Source organism: Sinohyriopsis cumingii, unplaced genomic scaffold (assembly GCF_028554795.1).
Source record: "Sinohyriopsis cumingii isolate HCF-2022 unplaced genomic scaffold, ASM2855479v2 utg002581l, whole genome shotgun sequence".
Classification (NCBI taxonomy): domain Eukaryota; kingdom Metazoa; phylum Mollusca; class Bivalvia; order Unionida; family Unionidae; genus Sinohyriopsis; species Sinohyriopsis cumingii.
The window spans coordinates 322,463-331,343 of NW_028316246.1; positions in this window are offsets into that span (position 1 = coordinate 322,463).

An 8,881-nucleotide genomic window follows, 5' to 3' on the forward strand; every position below is an offset into this window, starting at 1 on the left:
TGAACAAAGAGGAATAAATACGGCTAAATTGGAGATGCCATGAAAGTCTTGAAACAGTTTTGTCGATAAAGATGGAAACGTAGAAAAGTAAAACACTTTAATAGGAAAAATAGATAATCTTCAAACTTCTTAATTTAAGGGCCTAAGAAGGATTGCGACCGCTCCGGTGGCTTAAAGTGGTTACAGGGTCAGCCTTGGACGCGTGAGATTGATGATTCGAACCTCAGCCGAGTTACATTTATAAAAATGCTTGCAACAGCTGCCTTGTTTGTCGATCAGCATTAAGGGGTTAGTGTTAGTACTGGTCTGCCCTGTGTCATGATAATTTGCGTTGGACTGCCACACTGCAGACCTCGTAGCGATATGACTGACAAATTGTTAAAGCTCCGTCAAAGATCCACAACAAACATATAAGACTGAACGTCCCTTGAGTTAGGTGTATTATTATACTAAAATATTTCCTTTACTTCTAAATGTTACAGATCTCTGATAGCTCACCTCTGTCTGCGTAAGTCAAAGTCTCAGTTTTGCCAACGTGAGAATGTGAGAAAATTCAAGATTGGATCGGTGTTTCTTCCCATAGGATTCCAGTGTTATTCCTCCACCAAATATACTAACAGCTAAAATAATGCACGCTGGATAATGTCTTCTAAACGAGTGCAAAGAAATTATTATTGGTAACTTGGTCATATTCACTGAACATTTGGTTACTTCGTTCAAATTAAACTTTCCTTCTGATAGTGTCACGTAATACATTCCGATTTTTGTATACGTATGTTGAATATATTTCTAACTAATAAAATAATGTCTTGAATCGTCTTAACGTGAACCTAAGAAAAAAATGTTATAAAAACGCGAAAGGTAAGGAATTATTCGAGGCTTTGCCTAGGTAGCGGTTTAGCGACATGTTTCAGTACACAATTGGCTAAACATGGCGGCCACTATAATTTTGCAGAAAAGATCCAGGAAACCTTAGGGAAGTGTCCCACAGGAAACTAGTGACAAGCCTTCTCGCGTACCAACTTTGGCCAAACGTATGCTGGCAGAAGTAGGATGTTAGTAATTTGTAAAGGCACGCACTTTGAACCATTGACCACCCTAAAGTAACCCACCTCATCCCGCACCACCAAATAAAAGATATATAAAAGGAACAAATTAGTGTGAGAATACACACAACTCAATGGCGTTCTTACTTACATCGTTGAAGGTTGTCTATATTTTCCTTTTAAGGTATTACTTCCTGTTCCATATTTATTGTTTTACGTTTATGAAACAGTGAATAAATGAGAATACACATGCTCGGTTAATCTGAATACTGCTAAAAATATTCAAATAATGAATTCAGTATTAAATCAATGCCCATCTGAGAGAACTCTCTCTCTCTCTCTCTCTCTCTCTGGAACTTACCGCTTTGTGATATTTGCACTCTAAAAAACTACAGATGACATCAGTAACACGAATACGATTATCTTCATCAAACTACACTAGTTATGGACAAAGAGAAATAACTTCGGCTAAAATGGAGATGCCAGGAAAGAGTATTGAAAGAGTTTCGTCCCTTAGCGATACACTATAATTCTAAATATTATGGGGAAGGTGACAAAAATGTGTATGATTACTGATACATTGCTTGATGTACATAAAACGATAACGAATCAAAAGTAAAAAGCAGTTTAATAGGAAAAATATATAACCTTCCTTGTATATAATTTAAAGTCAGAGAACAAGGAAATAAATATTACAATTTAATAAAAGACTAAGTAGGAAACTTTCCAGAGGCTATATTGAGGCCTCAGCAGAAAAAATACATCAGTTTCATATTAACTGTTACAAAAACTTCGATATCGTAAGAACTAAAATACAATCTGGTTAGAGAAATTCAGGTGTGATCTTGGTGTTTGTTCGTGAACAAAAGTGTCTAAAAATATTGTTTGGTTAGTTATATCATCTAAGGCATGTATGCTAAAATGGAATTTAATTTTTGTTTTGTCTGTCTGCCACCTTAATACTGTTCTCTCAGAGGGAAATGTATATTCAGTGGTAGAGACTGTAATTGTTTGCCTTAAAATTAAAGATACTGACTTAAAATTAATAAACGTTTGTGATTTGAATTTATGTACGGGTAATGTGACGGACTTTATAAAATATGATTGTGTTATACACCTACGTCAAGAATTAATTTACCTCACAATTCCATCAATGTGGATGCAACGAATTTCATAAATGATAATGTACTTCTTTATCCACGAATTCATCTACTGTCTTCTCTCGTGATACAAAATGATATGTGTGTAATTCATACAGGCAAAAATTCATATCATATGCCAGTGCAAATAAATCAATCAAGTCAATCAGGAAGACGTTCACTCAACCAAATCTTTACCTGCAGGTTGATGTACAAACGGATAAAGTGTGCTAACAATAATACCGTTTGTATTATATGAATTTATAGGAATGACAATAGGGCTAGCTTTGCGAATGTGGTTGTTTCTGCGCCAATACCTATCAAATATGCTTGAAATTCGATAGCATATGCTCTCCTTTATTCATCCATAATATATTTTGCCTACTAAAATAAATTTTCTTTTAAAATTATTCAGAAAGTAAAGAAACGATGGGAGATAAATAAAATCATTGTATGGAGTAAAATTGTAGGAGAATTCTAGCCTTCATGGATGTGCTGTTTTCAATGACAATTGAATTGTCTAACAGTATTTCTAATTTTGATAATATCACATATTTTCTGAATAACATATGATGTAAACAATGTTATAAATACACAGTTATGTATCGTATTTGATCTTAATGCGGAATTAGGCGAGTATGTCGTTTTGCTTTTAAACGGCTACTCGATAGTTTTATATATTTTCTTACATCCAAGGTACAACTAAGAAAAAACATGTTTTTATTTTTTATCTAAAAATAAAATAAAATTGTTTGCTTTCTCGACCCACCTGCCTAATATTAAGTTCTTCTGAGTTCATTTCATATAGCAAACCAAGATCCCAAATTATTTTAAGAATATTTATTTTTGCCATTAATCAACCATTTAGCTGCATCATAGTTTTTTAACCATACCCCAAACTTCGCAAGCAACTACATTTAAATAATTGTGTTGACAGGTTTTTATATAATTTCTTTATTCTCTTTCTCAATCATCATTGACTCTCATGTCTGGTCCTTTATTGGCAATTGTAATATCAACTATATTAGTATTTACATTTTCAGCATATATTTTGAAACAAAATAGAATTTAAATAACTATTATATAAATATATGAAATTCTAAATGACAGGAAAACAAGAAAGGTATATATTAAAGAGCATGAAACAGACAAGCGAGCATAATTATCCAACTATTTATTTTCATGTTGTGATGCTTGGCAGTTTGTCATATAATAGTATCGTTTTGTAAGTCCCTGTATCACTCCCACTTGGAATGCAGATCAATAAAAAGATCTACAATGAATACATAAGCCTCAATAAGTTGTACAAAATACATTATTACTCAAAATTGTGGTTTTATTTTACACCTGTTAATACAGCAGGTCAAACACACACACCAACATTTAACAGGAGAATTTAATTTAATAAGACTTTTAGATTTCTGATAGACTCAGGTTAGTGTAACAAGCGAGAGTCTGAAAAGATATGTATAGTTAATAATAACGTTCCAACCTAGGCTTACCAATGTTACTATATTTATGTATATCCTCTTTATGTAATACTTTGCAAGAATTTTCAGGAATCTTTAAGGTATATGCACTAAATATTCTAACATAATCAAATAAGAAAACAGAAGAGTTTTTCAAATGACATTGTTTAAACATATTTATTGTAGACAGTTATGATTAGTTTGGGCGGGAGCGGCGTTAGCTGGGGGATATGTACTACTTCTTTTATGTGATTTTCATTAATATTAAATGCATGATTCTATCCAACTTGTAAGTGGTAATTTCTACGCCTCTTCTGTCCTTCTTTTGTTACCACTGGCGACTGGTTTTGTTGCTACTGCAATGCTGATTTTAAAATAGCGTGATGCCACTGCAGTTACTACATGCAGTAATGTCAAAACATTCATTCTAACAGAGACACAACGAAGACCACAACACCTACTTTTAACAATAATGTTGCGTCCACTAAAACTAGATTACCTGAGATTTCTTTATGACAGGTAACTTTGAATAATCTATATCAAGTGTAATAAAATCATGAAAACAAACCCTGGTCTCCTAACTTCAGTCTGGCTAAATATACTTCGGATCAGAGCAAAAAAATATTTAAGTGAAATAAAATATCAGTATTCCTTTAAGTTTCATCCTGAGATGACTGGAACAGGAATGCATGGTAATTACAGATTGTCAAAAGATTAGCTCTCAAAAGTCATCGAAATAGACTTACATTTTGTCTTCAGAGGAAGGTCATGTTTTATGAAATCAGGCGTGAGAATAAGAATTTAGCTCGACAATTTCTTACTGTTCGAAATATGTCCTAGTGTAAAGTAATATCGGCAATCAGACAGAACACATCATTTCCAATTGTATTTGCGACAGCATATCCGTGTTAAAGAGAAAAGTCAGTCCTATATTCAAGCGAGATAATTTGGAAAAGTCATGGTGTGGTCTTTGATCACTGGCTTTATATTCGCGTGATTTTGTAATGAGAATTTATAGCTGTAAATTATATTTGACACTTCAAACTACTGGATACACTTCATGCATACAGGTGCAAAATTTATATTAGTGTATATAATCATTGCAAATTCAAACACATTTTGTTGTAAAAGTGTTTCATCGTGTGCATAGGCTCTACATAATAGTATGCAAGATAAAATGGCAAAATGTGTCTTAGATTTTTCGAATATTACCTAAGAGTCTCTAATCTTGATTACATTTGATATTTTGTACAATACAATAATACCCTAAACATATTACACTTCACGAAAACAGTACAACCCATAGAGTATAGCACATTTTGTACTTCACGGTGTGCACGGTTGCAATCAGTTTCATTATCAATGCAACTCTACAGTTCTTCTAGAGGATAATGAGAGTAGTATATAGGGATAGTATAGCGTCAATGGGACTTAGCATTAAAAACACCCCCTGGGACAATATAGCGTCAATGGAAATTTAACATGGGAAAAAATCGTGGGACAATATAGCGTCAAGGGAAATTTAACATGGGAATAAATCGTGGGACTGTCTAGCGTCAAGGGAAAATGGAACAGGGTCGGGAGCCTATTTTAATATGGTCCCGACCTGATGGGTCTATGGAAATGGAACAGGCGAAAATTGAAACAGGAAGGGGTCTCTAGTTTTTTTAAATAAAAAAAATATAAAAAATGGGGTAGGCAATTGAAAGTCTATCTCTTTTCGAGAGATTGGAGTTTATGTTAATGTATCCCTCATCATAAAGGGCACCGCATTGGTCTTCGTCTTGTCCTTAGGCTGCGTCTCACTGTAGGACCATAGATTAACACTCTTTTGAGACATCTTTGACGTTCTACATAGATCCTACATATCCATAGACTCGTGTCTGTCATATGGATAACTGCCCAGTTGGATCGGACATACATGGGTATGTCCGTCAGGAACATCATCGAAGACACAAGCGTGGAAGATTGTACGTCGGTCCACATCTTGAGGCGCCGAGAATAGGTGAATCACTACAGTGAACTGCGTTTATTTATAGGTAGAAGAAGGATTGAAACGGATTGAGCTCATTGACCAATCCAAACACGCGTTACAAAATTCAGTCAGCCCGCATCCAATCCGAAGAGAGCAGTCTGTGACGTCACGTGGTCTGTATAGAATCGCTAGCGCCTGTGCGCAGTCAATTCATGCGACAGTTATTCAACATGACGAAAACTCAGAAAACGATAAATTGGGGTGCACCAGCAGTGGAGACCACCCAAGTGAACCCGGACTTACTTTCAGAAGAGGTGAATTGGGATTTTGTGGATTTTCTTACCTCGCAAGAATTTGTTCCGGAACCTTCGTCACCTTCATTACCGCACGTGGAGAATTTTAGACAGAGACATAAAGAAGAATTGGAGAAATTTATACAACAGCAAAAGGAAGCGGAACAAGCTTTTCTCCTACAGCAACAACAGCAAGAAGAAGAGGTAAGAAAAAAACAACAACAAGAAGAAGCAGCAGCAAAGAAACAAGGGTGTGAAAATCAAACGGTCACGGTATTGTTAGACATTTTAGCGGAGTTAAGAAGTCTGAAACAAATGTATCAGACTTCTTTATTACGACCGAAGAGAATACGACCTTCCCGAGCTAAACACTCCAACCCTGTGACTAAGCCTATCGTACCACCCTTAGTGATTTCAACCAAATCATCATCATCAACAGTACGCAGTCCAGAAGTAGGCCTTGGCCGTGGCAAAGGCTTAAGACAGTTAAAGTTGATTGCTTAAACTCACCCCTGCACCAAAAACCAAAGGCCCTTTTCAGGGCCACCCACGTCTCTCGAAAAGAGATAGACTTTCAATTGCCAATAACTCAAAAAAAAAAACATTTTACCCCTATAGTATGTGTGTATGAGTGTGTGAGTGTACGTTCTTATTTTAAAATCAAAACCCAAAGACACTTACCTTTTAATACTTAATTTATTCTTTTATAAATATTAACAATCCAATTCACAATTCACAACAGAGCACTTTAAAAAGTTCATTCACTTTTTTCTCATTTTTGTTACTCTCTCTGTTTTTTGAATTTCTTCACCGTCACAGTCTTTTCCTCCTCTTCCTCTCACTTTCTTCCCTTCTTCTTTTCTTCTCCTCTTTCTTTTTTTTTTTTTTTGCTTGTCTGCTTTCTTCCTCTGAACAATCCCTCTCTTCTTCTGAATAATCCCTCTCTTCTTCTGACTCCTCTTCTTTCATTTTTGGGCAATCTGGAGACCAATGTCCTTTTTCTTGACAATGATAACAAGTATCTTGACTTTTGCCTTTTCTAACCCATTTTCTTTCTTTTTTGACGGTCTGGACACTCTGAGGACCAATTCCCTTTCTTCTGACAGATATGGCATGTATCTTAACTTTTATCTCGCAAGGAAGGAGAGTAGTATGTCGGTTGGTCTGAAGAGAATTTTCTAATGACCCCTCGCAAAGCTCTGATGAAACGTTCGATTTGTGTAGTCTCTTCCATCGTTGTGCTCGGTTTGAGAGTGAAATGAATAGTGAAAGGACAAGACATATACCCTTTTATATACGCTGGTCTGCCATGACTATAAATTAGTCCATGACGTTTAAACTTTAGTCATTTGACTTTTTGCTATCAAAATGAAACGATCCAATTCATTTGAGAAGAAAGACGAAGAAAGTAAGAGGCAGAAACGCGATCTATCGCCTCGTACCAAGGCTGAAGTCTTGGCACAAATTCATGCCAGTGATTGTGAAGAGGACATGAGTGAACCAGAATCCGAACCCTCTAAACAAAGTTCATCACCCTTAGTCAACCCTGAAAAGTACTATGACATTCGAGAGACAGAAAAGCGTCCCTCTAGCAAATTTAGAACTACGGCTTACAAATACACGGTGAAGTTTAAAGATTTCAAGTCCGAAGTACCGTTAGAGAAAGCAGAAGGGTTCATCACCAAGATGTGGGATTCTTTGCTCACCACACTCAAGCGACAATGTCAACCCAAAGAAGACGATCGCTTGAGACTTTCCATACAACACGACGGTTTGAAATCCCCTGTTTGCATCGAGTTTAGCAGCCCTGCAGAATTGACCACTTCCAAAGTCACGGACAAAATTCAACACGTACAACAATCCAATGACCAGTTTGACATCACCGATGGAAATGCCACACTGGACATAACCTACGTCTCTCCTCCTCAAGGGACTGGACGCAAAAAGATGTTTTTGGTGAACGAGCTTCGCAGCATTAAGCGTAGCCTCGTCCAAATTCACGATTCTCAAGACCAGATGTGTTTAGCCAGAGCTATCGTGGTGGGACGAACCTATGCAAACAAGAACGACACGGTAGAATGGAAAAGAACCTGGAAAACTATTCAACAATCTGACAGAGCCAAACAACGAAACGAAGCAGAACTCCTGTTGCAACAAGCCGACTTGCCCAAAGACAAACCCTGTGGCATTCCTGAAATGCAAAAATTGCCTTGGAAGTGCACCCTCAAGAAGTGCGCGGACCTCTGTTGTTTCGAGGGAAAGACTTTAAGGACGGAAAATACATTCATGTCTATTATCACGATGACCATTTCGATACCATTACCACTATCACCGGATTCCTGGGATACGGTTATTACTGTGAGAAATGTGACTATGGCTATAACAATCGAGAGCAACACAAGCAAAGTGGATCGAAATGCTCAGGATGTTTAGTCTCTCCACCCTGTCTGGGCGATGGGCAAGAACCAGTGCATTGTCCTGCTTGTCTGCGCACGTTTGTCAGCCCTGCCTGTTACCAACAACATTTGAAAACACAAGGTTCACAGAAGAAATGCGCTTGTCAACTGCTGAGATTGTGCCCTACGTGTGGACAAGGCCTATGTACCAACAGTACCAAGGCACACGTATGTCGAGGAAAGAAAAAATGTCACATTTGTCACCACATCGTGGACTTGGAACACCAATGCTACGTGCAAAAATACCAACCCCAACCAGAGAAAGAAGATGGTCACAAGAAGAAAAGCAATTTCATCTTTTTCGATTTCGAATGCATGCAAGAGACTGGCATTCACATTCCTAATTTCTGCGTGGCTCATCGAGCGTGCGAGAAGTGCATTCAAGAACCTATCTTCAGTCATTGCCCTCACTGCAGCAAGATTCCTGGAAGACGTGAAAAAATCTTTCGGCGACCGAACACGCTAGCCGATTTCGCTCGATGGGTTTCAGACCCCACTGACAA